Source organism: Cetorhinus maximus, chromosome 3 (assembly GCF_964194155.1).
Source record: "Cetorhinus maximus chromosome 3, sCetMax3.hap1.1, whole genome shotgun sequence".
NCBI lineage: Eukaryota > Metazoa > Chordata > Chondrichthyes > Lamniformes > Cetorhinidae > Cetorhinus > Cetorhinus maximus.
Genome location: NC_135881.1, coordinates 98254320 through 98270760, shown reverse-complemented (window position 1 = coordinate 98270760; position 16441 = coordinate 98254320). Strand labels below are relative to the sequence as shown.

Below are 16441 nucleotides of genomic sequence, written 5' to 3'. Positions count from 1 at the left end.
TCTGACTGTCTGCAGTTTAATAAAGCTAGACACAGACACACATAAAACATATATTCACACAGTCCCCATAAGCCTGCTTCAGTATCCCACAGTAATATTCAGGAAAAAAATGATACTTCCTTTACAGGAGAGAGATGGCATGGTCCGAAAAGTCCAGCACCTCACAGATAGGTGTACTTCTATCATGAGCATCACTAAGAAAGACTAGACTCACAACTGACCTCTTTAGCTTCCATGCAGATGACTTCTTGTTTGTAATGGATTACTTTTCCAGATTTCCCTTTATCCGTCAATTGCACGACAAATCTAGTGCAACCATTGCAGACACACTGGGCAGAATTTTTTGCTCGGTGTGAGGGTGAGTGCCCAACACATTCGAGCGTAAAATAGTGCACTATGAGATCGGGTGAGCATCCCGACATTATTTTGGTCGGCGGGTGCGCACAGGTACTGGAGCTGCGCCTGCCATTAATTGAGAAGCCACTTAAGGCCATTATAAAGTCAATTGATGCTGATTTTTCATTGCTGGTGTGATTTCGCACTTGTTGCACGGGCAAAACGGGCAGGTGGCCAGCCAACAATTTCAAAAACCTCATCCACAGGTGGGGTAAAAAGGGTCAGCAGCATTGCCAGTGAGGAGTTTGGTAGATAGTTTGCTGCTGGTGACTTTTTGGTATATGGCAGCTTCATCTCTGTTCGGAGCTTCACTGTTAACATTTCCAGGCTTCATTTCAGGTCTCCTTGGTGTCTCCAAGGCCCCCAGAGTGTTCAGGCCGTGTGGACCCTTCCAGGTATCAGACAGTCTTCTGTAACCCTGGTAATGGGGATTGTGGTCTCCGCTGATGGCACCTCCTCTGAGGAGGAAGTGAGGGGCAGAAGGGAGAGGAGGCCTGGTGACCCAATGCAGCTTCCAGGTGAGGGACTGTGGGGGGAGAGGCGCAGGCACAAGGGGCGGAGGGCCAGCAGGAAGTCCAAGGTGGAAGGGGCCGCAGAAGGGCTGGTGCCAGGGTTTACAGGCGGTAATGCAGCTACCTCAATATGTCTGTGGTGCAATGCTGAAGGAGGGTCTGCCTCTCAAGGGAGACTGTGCCCTACATTTGTCAAATGATTGGCCCTGAGATCAGCTCCGACTGTGTGGGTGGACACCTCATGCCAGTGGCTCTGAAGGCCACAGTGGCCCTCAACTTCTATTCCTCCGGCTCTTTCCAGTGGTCAATGGGATCTGTATGGAGTCACCCAATCAGCTGTCCACAGTTGTGTCAAGCTGGTGACAGACGCCCTGTTCAGATGGGCACTGACCTTTATCCTTTACTGTATGGACGAGGCTAGCAAGGCTGAGTGAGCTTTGCAGCGATTGCTGGGTTCCCACACGTCTAAGGTGCCATCGACTGCACACATGTGGCCATCAAGGCTCCAGCGGGTCAGCCGGGTGCCTTCATCAACAGGAAGGGATACCACTCCATGAACCTGCAGATAGTATGTGACCACAAGATGCAGATTCTCTAAGTGTTTGCAAGGTACCCTGACAGCTCCCATGATGCTTACATCCTGAGACATTCCCAGGTGCCGAGGCTCTTCAGTGCTCCAGCCCGGCTGGATGAATGGCTGCTGGGTGACAAGGTGTAGAAAAGGTGGTTCATGATGCCTCTCCACCACCCAAGAACAGAGGCAGAGTAGCATTACAACAGGAATCATGCCTGCATAAGGGTGGTGGTAGAGAGGACCATGAGTCTTCTCAAGATGCACTTCCAATGCCTGGACTGTTCAGGGGGAGTGCTACAATACCCCCCCAGAATGGATGTCACTGATACTGGCTGCATACTGCACTCTGCACAATCTGGCACAGGCAAGGGGGATCTTGACACAGCTGCACTGACCACAGAGGATGAATCCAGTAGTGAGTCAGAAGAGGAGCACAGTGAGGAGAATGCTGAGGGCGTGGAGGCAGACCTCGGTAACCTCCAGGGAGGGAGGAACATGAGGGATGCCTTGATCCATTGCTCCTTCAGCTAGGCCGCCAAAGATCTGCTTCCACCTCACCCCAGGGCTGTCGCCTCCATCCTGGATGTCTGAAATGATCCTTTCATTTGCACCCAAAGTCCACTCAATGCCTGTGCAATAAAGTATAGAGCCACTCATGTCCAGCATTACATACAGGCATACCCTGCACTAAAAAGAAAAAATGTGAAGCATATTCAGGCCATCAGAACCAAAGTAAATTTAATGTTATTGTCACATTGAAAGCATAATGACATTACCATTACTGGTGTTAATGTCCACACCAGCTGACGTATAAAGCAAACATAAATTAACAGAAAATCACCCGTGCACAGTCCCTCTTCTGCTCATGGTACATTCAACTTTGCGAGTGCTGTGTCTTGATGCCCCCCCCACCCAGTCCCACTCTCGCTGGCACTGGCATTGGAGACAGCCTGCTGACTCTGCTGTCTTGTTGGCCTTGATGGCCTTGGCGGTCATCCTCTGACCAGTAGAGCTTGTGCTGGCCCTGCCTGGGAGGGAGCAGCTAGTGCCATGGCTGGCATCTCCCCAGTCATCACAGCCTCGTCAGATGTGACGGTAACTGGCAGAGGGGCGAAGCAGCTGCTGCCGTCATCCAAAGCACCCTGAGAGGAGCCCGCAGAGATGACAAGCAGCTCATGCGCCAACGTGAGGTCGCTCTGGATCTCCCTGCTCACCATTGGTGGATGGATACCGAGCTGGGATACTGAGTGCTTCATCCATTTCCCACACTGGCACTGACCACCTGAGGTCATTGTCTTTGTGCAGGTCTGAGCGCAACCCCAGGAACCCCTGATTCTGTCCCTGGAGCTGCCTCTCCATGAGACTCGCCACTTTCTCAATGGAGGAGGCAGTATGCTCAGCAGTGCTCATGCTCCGCATGGACTCCCCAACAATGGAGACCATGGCACGCAGACACTCGTGGATCTCCATCAGATCCTCCCGCTGGACATCCAGCATTTGCCGCTTAATGGGTGACTTCAAAGGCTCATCATCCGCTTTCGATTCAGCATCGTCCTGGTTCCCAGCAGTTCCCTGACTGCCGGCGTCCTGGGCACTATCTACCTTTGCCTGCACCTCAAGCGAATGTGAAGTGCCCTCATCAATGTGCACCAGCATTCTAGTCTCCGATCTAATGTGAGAAATGGGGAGTCAACCATACCGCTTCATCAACATATTACTCCAGATCCAATGGAATGTGGAGCATATTGTTCAATGCTTGATCATGAAATGCTGACAACCATGACACAATCGACATGTGGGCATATTGCATCTTCAAGTGGCACCGCTCAGTACTACTGTTCCCTCACCTGCAGAATTACTATTTGGCAGGCAAGTGTAGACAACCCCCTCCAATCATCACTTGTCGATACTCCCAGGAGTACAAGATGCATAAATCGAAAAACAGGGGAAGATGACAGATGCCCATGGCAGACATGTGGGTAATGAATTACCCACACTGAACATTGGACAAAAGTTCGAATATGACATCCAATTGATGGCACATGGAATCCAGCAGAAATCATCAGCATATGCCCAGAACCAAGATTGTATCAAGTGTCAAATGGCACAACAGTGCAATAAAACAGATGCCGAATCATAACAATATCACAACCAGAAACACAGAATAATCCTATTGCAAGCAGAACATGGCCTAAGACGTAATTCAAATGTAGCACACCCTAACCAGCATTCTGACAATGTACAGCAGCCTCCAGCCAAGATCACCATTAGCAAAGTGCCAATATGATTCAGAGACTTGTAAATTTATTGCTTTATTGGTTTATTCAGACACACTGGGTGGAATTTTACGACTCCTCCCCCAGTGAGATTTTCCCATCCTGCTAAAATCAATGGATTTTTAAACGGCTTGCCGTACTTTACAGCCCCACGCCCACTGTGACCGGGCTGTAAAATTCCGTCCAATGTTATTTTCTGTCATGTATACAGTTTCATTCTTTAAGGCTGAACCTCTAGTTTAGAAATACAGGGAGGTTGACAGTTAGGCTGTTGCAGCTGCGTGTGCTGGAAGCTACATATATTAATACACAGGGCCCTGTTCCTTGCAGACAGAAAGAACTTGTACACACATTGTGCCTGTTTCAGGTAAGCAAAATAAGTGACTGCCATTCGCTGACCCATTCCTCAGGGCAATGCCTTGACCAATCAGGGTCAAGTTGCCTGGTTTAAATTTCAAATGATGCTTGGCAGTTAACTGTCAGCCACCATCAGTCGTGTAATCTCCATGGCAATGCCACTTGCCAACCAAACAGCACTCTCTTCACATACAGTATAAATTATTGTTTCTCCCCTTATATTGATATTCTTGCAAGTGTCCTGATGAGTTCAAGATGAAAAGCTTAGACCTGTCTCTTTTTTCAGGAATAGAAAAACATGTTATGCTGAATGTTGCAGTTATACCTAGTAGATAAGATATTCAGCAAAATAGCAGTGTTTTAACACAATTCTGAAAAACACTTTGGTAAATTAGATTGTAAACTGCTTCTAAATTCTCCTGCAAAAAGAACAGAATTTCTATCTTTGTAGTATTTTGTAAAAGTGCAGAAGAACAATTAAGGTTGGGAAAAGACCATTTGGAATTTTGAAGTAACTCAAGGTTAGTTTTTATAGTCAGTTGTTTAGAACGCTGCCCCACAGACATCTGAAGGCAAATTAAAGTAGCATGATGCTGCTATCTTTTCACATCATTTAAGTGAATGTTCTGGCAGGTGTATTGTGAGACTAGTCATCCTTCACCCTTTCCAATTCAGCACAGTAAGAGAATGATCAATACCTAAATCAAAACCGAGTCATTGGGTAAAAACTATAGGTCACTTTGTAAAACTGTTTTCAGAACATCCACATGTTGTTTTTTGTCCTTAATCTAGGACACATAACTCAGTAACACTCCGAAATATTTCTGAAGAAAAGCTATATTATTGGTTGAAAATAAATAGCACCTGAAATTAAATCTTATATTAGTGTAAACAAGCCATAGAATCACGGGGTAGAATTTTTCACTCGGCATGCGGGCACGCGCCCGACACGTTCGAGCATGAAATGGCGCGTGATATTTCGGTCGACGGGCGTGCATGAGAGTCGGCAGCACGCCCACCGACAATTAGGAGGCCTTTTAAGGCCATTAAAGTTGCAAGTGATGGCAATTTTTCGCTGCCCATCCAACGTTATGGTTGGCAGGAAGGCAAATCTGCAAGGCGGACTTGCATTTTTGATGAAACCTCATTCAAGGGTGGGATGAGGGTTCCGCTATTAATTAAAAAATATAAAAATGCACAGAATTTTCATCATCTATACTTTCATGTGAATGAATCTGATGTGTGGACATTTTTTTCTGCAGTTTTAAACCTTTATTTCTTGGTTTTAAATTCCCCGCTCGCTGATGGTAAAATCCTGCCCATAGAAGCTAGTGTCAATGATTTTATACTCCTCCAGAGGGTGCGTTATTGAGGCACCCCTTAGAAGCAATCAATGTATTGACAAGAACTTGCACTCTTACTCTGTTCATATCGCTGTCAAAGCCCTTGAAAAAAATTATTCCGTGTTGAATGAGGCGTCATTGAGCTTTTAACCTTGTACCAACTTCATAGTTACTGATAATCACCCTCACAGGCCCTGAAAAACTCTTTTTTGATTTATGGTCTTTCAAATTCTGAAATTATGATAATAAAAATCCACATATTTTATTTTAAGGTTTGTTTGCCTTTATTTTGCCTTCTATCATGTTCCAACTAAAAATCACTTATTTTACTCTCTGAAATTGAAAATTGAAAGTAAAGAGAGTAAGTGCTTTTAACTTCCTGGTTTGTTTTCTATGAAAATACTTCAGTGTGATTGGTTGGCTGCTTACCTGCTTGTGACATCACTGCTGTTGGATGCTTGGAAATCCCCTTGACTTGGCACCAGATTTAAACTGCTGTTGGGAGAGAGATGGTCCTTGCCACAAAGATTCGTTGATCTTTTTGGGTAGCTTTCTTTGCCGTTACCTCACTGCTGACTGCACAATCCAGGAAATTATTTAATTGAAGCAAATTTCTGCTTATAATATTGGATGTTGGAGAAGCAGTGTGACAAGCAAAAAGCAATGCAGGGGTTAAAATAGGTTGTGGTTCATTAGTTAGAATTGAGTGCTGTCATGTGGAACCTGATGTACTTTTGGTTTATGTCACTGAGGGGTGGCATGTGAGTGAGAAATAGGGGGGCAATGATAGCTGTTTCAGGGACTCCAGAGGTAACAACTGAGTGTTTGAATGGTATCTGGCATGTTTTACCATACAGTTGGATTCAGAGAGGCTAATTTTAATATTAGATATAAGATAGGCATTCACGGGTATGTATGCATAGGGCCCCATCTTGCATATTAAAGTCAGCCCTTGCTGCCTATCTGAAAGACTCGATGAGGATGGCCACAACTGGAGCATCAGCATCAACAGGGCAGTATGTGGTCCATTTTCAGGCTGATGTTGCCTCATTTATTCCAGGTGGTCAAAATTAAAATTGGCCTCAGTCCTTTCACATTAAATAGACCGTTCTACAGCCAAAATCAGTCAAGACAGATTGTGTATCTGTGATGTCCTGTGGGATTACAGATAAATAACTAAACCTGCCAAGTCTACCTCACAAGAGCTAATTAATGAAATTGCATTTATCACTTAAAATCCACTAGCATTTAAGAGGTTGAAGCTAATCTAAAGGGTACCAAATATGAAAACTCTAATCTTGACTTAATTACTGTGGTCAGTATTAGCTATTAATTTACATGTTACGTGACAGTTCCTTACCCATCAGTGAACTAGTCATTTGTTTTAAATAGTTAATGTCTCTTAATATAGTCTCATAAAACGTGTGTGATTGTGCACCCAAATATATGTCTAAGAATGAATGCATAAACTTACAATGACTTCATAGAGTATTTGTGAACCTATATATATATATATATATATATACATGTATAATAACTCAAAATATAAATTTACCTCCTTTAGAACCAATGAAAATAAGTAAAAAGTAGAAAAATGAATGCCATCTCAATCTGTTAAAATTCACCTGCTAATATCAGAACAGTAATTTCTAGGCCGATGTTCTTCTATTGGGTTATAGCAATATGTTTTGATCTTTTTATATAAAAAAAGACTTTCCAGTTCTAATGAATCGTGTAGAGTTGTTTTTATTAAATCTAGAGTTCAGAATAATATCAATATTTTACAGGTTATTTTTATTATTTTTTTATTTAAAAAAAAATCAAAGTGGCACTAATAATCTTAGCAGCTACAGCAGAACTACTCTTCATTTGGAGTATCTATTAATGTGTAGATATCCATGTATTACTTCCTTGCCACTGTGGAAATCTGTCTGTTTCTGGTAATCTGCCTAATCTCATACTGGATTCAAGTCAGGATCTCCAAAAATACAGATTTCTGTCAGTTGAAACTATGTCTTGCAATATTTGTAACAAAAATGTTGACACCTTCATGTGAAATTCCAGTGTCTACTCTTTTAACAAAGGAAATAACTTATCTATTAAGGGATTGGCAAACAATTGTAGTTTAAGAATCATATCTGTATATATTAGGAGTAGTTGAAGGAGCTATCTGCAGCTGCAGAGAGGACTAATCATGGCTATCACAGATAATAAAGCTACTTTGGTTCCACAGTTTATTGTTGAAATACAGGAGATTTTTATTAGTTGTTTTCGTAATGCATTAGGTTTTTGTTTGGTCGGTTAGAGATGGCTATCTGGAATACAAACTGCTCAAGTATTTTATCCTTTGAACGTGCTGACAACGACAAATACCTGGCAGACACAGCTTCGAATAGCAGTTGGGCATTTGAAACAAAGAGGGCAATTTTAACTCCCAATGGATGAATGGATTGGGGAGAGGTGGGAAGGTAAATTTTTTTAAATTCTCCAACCTGACCTCAACCTGTCTCAAACCCATTCCTGTTTGAATGGAGGCAGATTATGGGGACAGGTGTCATTGTGGCCTCAGGTGAGTTGGTCACTAAAAACTTTTAAGGAGGCTGTCAGCCTCCATTTTTAATTGAATTTTCATTTGAATGGACTTTTAATAGGATTTTTATAGAATTCTGGGTCTCACGAATGAATCCTGACAAGTAAAAAGAGGTGGCAAGGTGGGCAGGATTCATAAGGTAAATGCCTTTGCTGCACTGTTTGTGGGTCAGGAGGAGCAGGCGTGTTTCCCTCAGGCCCAACAAGTTTACCCCTGTGATTGGCTGACCCCACCTCACACGATCTGCAGCTCCCCAAATGCCTGATTGACCCCTGTGATGACTGATTCATCCCACCACCAGCCCCCATCACAATGTCTGACCTCCATCCCTACCCCAACTAGTGACAATTTTCACCCTACCCATGCAATGGCCAAACTGTTCCGCCCCCTTCCCCTCACACATCGATGTTCAATTCTATCTCTTGCAATGCTATATTTACCTGACACCTCCTCCCCAGCTGCTTTCCTGCCCAACAGGAAATCTGGCTGATAGTTAGGCAGAAAACATGTGTTGAAAATATTTAAAAGTCTTCCTGCGGTTAATTTCATTTGGATTTCCAGTCTGAAAATCCTCACCCTCACTCGCTTCCTGGCCTGATGTAAACTTTAGGGCCAAAGAGCAGTTTTGCTTGTTCGAACAACACAAGTACACAAAATAGGCTAATTGTCTTTTATCCCTTGGAAAATCTTCATGAAGCAAGAATATCTTGGCGTAGATTTGTTGTTCTATTGGAATTGGGACACATTCCTGGTGTGGCTGCCTTCTGCTCATAACACAGATGCACTCCTTCACTGGGGCTTTCTGCTCCAGGCCTACCTCCAAGCGTGGGAGCAGGAAGTCGGAGGGACTCCCACTGGAGAGCAACTTGCAGATGCTGCTGATACCATGTCTCTGCTGCCCTTGTCCTTCTATCTGCTGGAGCTCGTGGGTCTGGAGGGGGCTGCCAAAGTGGCCTTGGGGCTAACAGCAGTGCATCATTCACATAGCACACGCAGCTGACATCCCTAGGGCTTCCACCCAGGACTCTCCAAGGGGGTCCATGTGTTTTGAGTTCCTTCTGCTTGTGACCCCATCATCTTCAGCCTCCGAGACTGCTGAGGATGCACCTGCCCCAGAGCAGGAGACCCAAAGAAGGCCAGGGCCCTCCAGAGGACGCCCGCCAAAGTTATCCGAGACAAGAGGACATAGTAGTCAACATGCTGCCTCTACCTCTGCTGTGGGTGTCGGGGAAGCACCTAGATGTAGTGATAGGGTAAGAAAAATGAAGAAGTATTAAGGTCACACTGATGGCACGGGTGTATAATCGTTGTAAGTAGTTATTGTACTTTGGTAAATATATGCATTCCACTTTGCGGAGGTCCCCTGGGTTTTTCTTGCTGCTGTTTGTGTTATTGCCTGTGCGTACTCCCCCCTCCGTGCCCCCCCCCCCCCCCCCCCCCCCGCCAGCCCTGCCCCAGGCCTTCCAGGGGGGCTAAAGCTGGGCGTATGTCTCCCTGAGTCATGACTGCACATGTGGACATCACTCTTTGCCAAGACTCTTGTGAGCCATGTGCAAGAAGCCTCCCAGTTACACTATTCCCTTTCCCTCCACTGTCCTTTGGAGTCTATAGAGAGACCTTTGCCTTGTCAGGATAGATTATCAGGGTTCTCCTTCAGTTGTCCAGTTGAGCTGACCTTCAGCTCCACCCATTTGATGACCCTCCTCCCACCTACATTTTTTCTGTTGGACATTGAGGGTGTCGATACCCTGATCTGCCTTCACATGAGGATGGTGCACGTCACATTCCAAACTGTCTCCAACACCTTCTATTCTCCTCTTGTAACCCACCTCCTCTCCCCTACGATCACCATCGTTTCCGCCCCCCACTGCCCTCCCGGCGTTACCTTCACTCTCACATCTGTCACCCTTGAATCTCCCCACATCACCTGAGAACTCCTCATCATCACTCTTCAAATGTCTTCCCTCCCCAATGAGCCCACACCTGTCACAGTCTCCATGCCCACTCTGATCCTGCCCAGTCTCAAGATCTGTGTTAAACTTCTCATTCCCCCTCCTACAATCCAGATAAGACCTACACCCATTGCAGACAGACTCTCACCCTCTCACCCTACCGCATCCCTCTGCCCTCTCACAGAGTTACAGTGCCCTCCCACCACCAGTTTGCCCCCAAGATTCCAGCATTGACAGCACAGGCCCCTCCCTCTGAACATTTCCTCCCCTGCCCTTCAAGACTCCCTGATTTCTTGCACCACCCCCCACTTTCAAGGCTCCCTGGTTTCCATGCCCCAAAAGACTCCCTAGTTTCTTTCCCCCACTGCCTCACCCCTCCCTTAAAGGTCCCTGGTTTCCACCCTCCCCTGACCCCGCCCTATTCAAGGCTCTCTGGTTTCTTTCCTGCTCCTCGTGTGTCTTCCAATGTCCCCCTCTCAACTTTGTTTTCCAGCCCCACTCCCGCCCCCGCCGCCGACCCTCCACCAACCCCCGGTCACCATGCACCTTACTTCTATGTAGTCCCCCGGTGATCCAGGCCGTGACTTTTGAGATAAGTGTTGTGTCGCCATGTGAATGCCACGTTAGTTTGTTCATGAATTGGACTGGCGTGAATTTGCACTGGAGGGTATGCCAGGCCGTTGTTGGGGGCGGGAGGGGCGGGGGGGTGGGGGGTGGTGGTGGGTGATGTGTGGGAGCATTCTGGTCTGATGCTGATTTGAATACCATTAATGATATGATAATCTGCTTCCTGACGATCTTCAGCTCCTGCCATTATCCCACCGTGAGAGCCGGGACCGCCATCATTTCTCGCCATCAGGAAACTGATTTCTTTCTTCCCCTCATATTCTCCGCCTAGCCTGACACAAACCCCGCCACTGGCAGGAAGGGAAAATCCTGGTTCCTCATTCTGGTGGATCTTTCTAAAGGCTATTAAAGAGCACCTGCACTGATGGAATTTCTTTTACTCCCATTCTGAATGGATGCTTAAAGCAAAAAGAGAAACTTAGCATCGGTACTGGGGAATTCTGAGTGATGTGTCTTTCAATGCAAGCGCTTCAAATCAACAGCATTAATTCTGGTTCAGTATGTGGCCGGACCACATCAAGTACTATTGGGCCTCACTGTCTTCTGCCTAAACAGTCCACCAATCAGGGGCCGTTGTGGAATGCAGAAATTACGCCCAGTTTTTCTTTACAGCAATGTTCTGCCCCTCCCCCCTCGATTCCAAAACAAGTGCAAGGAGCTCATGGATTTAATACAATAGGATCATAGGATGACACAGCAAAAAAGGGGGCCATTTTCCCCCTCATGCTTGTGCCAACTCGTTGAAAGAACTAGCCAATTAGTCCCACTTCCTTAAAAGCAAAATAAAAGCAAAATATTATGAATGCTGGAAATCTGAAACAAAAACAGAAAATGCTGGAACAACTCAGCAGGTCTGACAGCATCTGCGGAGAGAAAGACAAAGTTAACGTTTCGAGTCCATCTGAAGAAGAGTCATACGGACTCGAAACGTTAACCCTGTTTTTCTCTCCACAGATGCTGTCAGACCTGCTGAGTTTTTCCAGCATTTACTGTTTTAGTCCCACTTCCTTGCTCTTTTCCTCAGAGCCCAACAAAGTTTTCCTTTTCAGGATTTATCCAATTACCTTTTGAAAGTTATTATTGAATCTGCTTCCACTATAATTTCAGGCAGTGCATTCTAGATCATAGTGACCCAGCTCTTCTGCCTCTGGATAGTTGTGCCCCAGAGGTACCTCAGAAGATGCACTGGGGACTAGTCAGAAGTCCCAACACAGGAATTGCCTGGGAAGTTTCAACTTCCAATAGGCAATTCCCCTGCATCCGAAACTCTCTAAAAAAGCCCCTATCTCTAATTTAGAGTCCGAGACTTCAAAGGGATTCGGCACAGTTACCTGGATAATTTCTCAGGAAATGTTAGACAGGGAAAAACTATGTCTAAATCCTGGATAACTGTAAAACTGACCCTCCTGGCTTCCCCACCTGATCCTTCAAATTCCCTGACCCTCCGACTCCTTCCCGACCGTCCAACACTCCCCGACCTGCCGACATCCCTCGACCCTCCAACACTCCCCCGACTCTCTGACAACGCCCCCCCACCAACCCTCCGACAACCCCCCGACCCTTCTATGGCCCCCTGACTCCGACAGCCCCCGACCCTCCGATTGCTCTCCCCACCTTCCGACAGCCTTGTCAACCCTCCGACAGCGCCCTCGACCTTTGGACAGACCCCTGATCCTCCGACAGACCCCATGGCCCTCCAACTCCGCTCTGACTCTCCACAAACCAATCTCATCTGACTCCACCACATTATTCACCCTGCCATCTACCACTCTATCCAGCTGGCACCCTAGCAGCCTGCCATCCTACTCACCCTCCCTCCCCACCCACCCAACCATCCTGCCATCCTTCCACCTACCATCTTACCCACCCTACCTACCCTGCCACCCTAGCAGCCTGCCACTCCACTCACCCTGCCATCCCACTCAGCTAGTACCCTACCCCACCCCCCAACACTCACCTACCTCACTCACACTCATTCACTAACAAACTGGAAAGCTATTTAATTGTCCAAAAGCTTTGCACTGTGTTTGTGAATGAAGACTTACCAAAATACAACAGCCAGTGCTGTCAAAGGGGCGAGGGCTTGGCTTCTCCTGACAATCCTGCCTACTAAGGGGGACTCTGAGAACAGGTATGCTCAGCATTTATTGGCCACTTAAGGAACATTTTTAAATATTCATAATGTCCCTTTTGTTGTATTGAAGCACCCCAGAGTGCAACATGATTTATGCAGATAATTTGATTATCATTGCACTTTCTGTGATGGCCATTTTGAAATGTTTTGTAATGTTCACGTATGATTACAGTACATTTTGCAAGAAGAACCTTAAGGGCCACTTCCCACCCAGCCTCAATTCTGAGACTGGCTGGAGGAGTTCAGGGGCAGGGGAGAAACCCAGGAGGTCACCCTGCCTTGGGTGGGAAAGCGGGAGGGGTGGAGGGGGGTTGCCTCCCTCAAGGGCCTCCTTTCCCGTGGGAAGTCACAGAAAATGTCTGCCGCCCGTGGGTGATCTCCCCCCGGGCTTCTCCATCAAGACTCCTACCCTCCTCGTCACCCCCCCCCCCCCCCCCCCCCCCAACCCGCCCCATCCCCCCCACCCCGCCAACCGCTCATCCCACCAGGCCTCACCTACTCTCCCCACTGTCAGACCCTGCACATACTTGATTCTGGACTCCAGGACTTAGAATCTGGGTACTGTTTGTAGTCCCCATGGCTACAGAGCTACCAGCAAATCAGATTGGCCGATAGCTCTCTGAGGCAGGGCTTCTGCCCGAGTGAGGGATGCAAGTCCCATCGGCAGCCATTTAATGCTCCTTGGAGTGTAAAATGGCTATGGGGCTGCAGTGGTTGGCTGGGATTTGTTCCCTCCCAACTCTTTGGGTGGTTGGGTGGGAAATCCCACCATCCAAAAAAATCCTGCCTATTGCTTTTTTAACAACAAAAGAACATGACCTCTGATTTACAGTTCAGTTAAGCAGGTACACCATTGTTTTGGGTGGGAGAAATGTGTTCTAACTAAGCTGATGTAGCTGTAATAATCCAATGTAATTGTGAGCAAGTGGCATTTTTAAAGCTTTTGTATTTGCTTAGTTCTAAGTTCTCTTCCATCATAATAATTCACTTTGAACCCTCATTGATTTTTCTGTGTTACCCTCATTCTGTGTTTACTTGGGATTAAAATCATTGAATAAAAAGTTAAGCAATATAGGTTTGCATGGAATTATCAAATCTCATTCAATTCTGAGCTGCATGGAATTCATTTTTTAATTATTATTTCACAGGATATGGGCATTGCTGGCTAGGCGAGCATTTGCTGTCCATCTCTATTTGCGCTTGGGTACTTATTCAAGTAAAACGATGAAAAAAAGAAAGACTAATATGATATATTGTCCTATCACATTTCTCAGAAATATCTTAAAGTACTTCACATAAACATGAGCCATATCGCACATAGACCAATCCCACAATCAGATGGATCTGAGTGGATCTGTTTTTTGATAAAATATTAAACTAGGCATTTTGGAGAACTCTGGTTGTCTTCAGATAGCATCATGGAATCTTTATAATGCAATTGAACTAAGAGACACGCTGTATATTTATTGTTTCAGCCAAAAGAAAGGGCCTTCAATAATGCAGAACTTTCCCACTACTGTGTCACGGTGTCAGGCTACATTGTGTGAGTGACAGTTGAGCTTGAACTTCTGACTCAGAGGCAACTGGTTCGAGTTGCCAACTGAACCAAGCTGAGACAAATCTGTTGAAAGTTCCATCCCTAGCTATCTCTCATGCCAGCTCTTCTCATTCTGTGACAAAGCTGCAACAATTATTATTGATACAGCTCATTTAACACAATAAAATGTTCCATTGCTCTTTATAAAACAAAATTTGATGCTTGAGTCAATAAGGAGATATTAGGACAATAACCAAACGCTTGGATACAATGTTAGGTTTTGAGGAGTATCTTAAAGGATGAGAGAGAGAGATGGTAAAGCGGAGAGTTTTGCGATGGAATTCTAGAGGTTGGGCCTTAGGCAGCTCAAGGCATGGTTGCTAGTGGTGGAGTGATTAAAATCAAGAATGTACAAAAATCCAGAATTGGAGGAGCACCTAAATCTTGTAGGGTTATATGGCTGAAGGAGGTTACAGAGTTAGGCAGATAACACAGATAGATTTGAAGGCAACAATGAGAATTTTTAAATTGAGATGTGCTAGACTGGAAGGCAATGTGCATTAGTGAGCACAGGGGTGATGGATGAATGAGACTTGGTGCAAGCTAGGAAATGGGCAACAGAGTTTTAGATGACCTTAAGTTTACAGAGGGTGCAACATGGGAGACTGAAAGGCTTTGGAATAGTCACGGTCAGAGTTAATAAAGGCATCTGTGTTTGTATTTCACAAAACAAACAACTACTTCACCTTGACAAGATCTTCTGTAACTTATTGCACTTGTCATATAACAGATCCAACTTCAAACATCAGCATCTATTTTATGTAGCTTTTACTAAATTCCAGTTCAATATAAATCTTTATCGGGGTCTTCTCATTGTGTTTCTCCTGGCTGATTGGAAGTGCTTTTCTATGACTATTTTGCTGTTTCTAGGTGCAATATAAGAGCCAGTATTACAATATATGGTTGTCTGCACATTTGGAACAAGAATCTCTTGGAACTGAGGTGACAAGTTCACCTTGTCTTATGACAGCTGAGTTCTGAGAAGGGCTCACGGTGGGCTACTTCTTTTATGTAGCTGCTGAAACATGCTGGCCCTGTGCCCCATGTGTTTTTTGACTATTGCTCTGATGAGCTAGTCCAGAGACCAGCATATGCCCCTGTCCTGTGAGATAGCTATATCACATTGGTGCACAACAGGCAGACCGCTGGTTGTGGATCCAGGGTGACCACTGATCAGATACACACTGTAGGTTTAATGGTTCTCTTGTAACCGAGTGCTAAGTGTCTACACACCAGAATGCAGTGTCCTCTAAAGTCAATCAAGTCCTGTTCACCCATCACTCCTACACTGATCTACATTAGCTCCCAGTTGACTTTCAAATTCTTATTCCTGTTTTCAATTCCTTCCAAGGCTTTGTCCCTCCCTAGCTCTGTAATCCCTTCCAGCCCTGCAACCCTCTGAGATCTCTTGCACTCTTCCAATTCTGGCCTCTTGCACACCTCGGTTTTCATTCATCCACCTTTGGCAGCGTGCCTTGATTTGTCTGAGGCCTAAGTTCTGAAATTCCCCTCTGAACTTTTCTCCCTTTCTCTCTTCCTTTAAGATGCTCGTCTACCTCTTTGACCAAGCCTATGTTACCCTGTTCATAATATCTCCTTATCACAGAACCACAGAATCTTAATGGCACAGAAGGAGGCCATTCGGCCCATCATGTCTGCACCGGCTCTCCAAATGAGCATTATGACCTAGTGCCATTACACTGCCTTTTCCCTGTACCCTTGCACATTGTTTCTTTTCAAATGATCATCTATTGTCCTCTTGAATGCTTCAATTGAACCTGCCTCCACCACACTTTCAGGCAGTGCATTCCAGACCTGAACCACTCGTTGTGTGAAAAAGCTCCGTTCTTGTCCCATCAAAGTGTGCTCTTGTCCAGTTAATTATTTTTACTCTGGATTGCATATCGTCCTTTTCTATCATCATCCTAAAAGGTACAATACAATGATCACGGTCTGCTAAGTGCTCCCCCACTGACACTTGATCTACTTGGCCTGCCTCATTTCCAAGAACCAGGTCCAACAGTGCATCTTTTCTTGTTGGATTGGACAGATACTGCTGTACAAAATTCTCCTGAATACAATC

The 16441-nt window shown here is 45.5% G+C and overlaps 1 protein-coding gene across 3 annotated transcripts in view; it reads left to right on the top strand.

The window, feature by feature from the left end:
• calcr (calcitonin receptor) overlaps positions 1–16441 on the top strand; it is a 418788-nt gene that overhangs the window by 89629 nt on the left and 312718 nt on the right. The gene's annotated exons all lie outside the window — the stretch shown is intronic.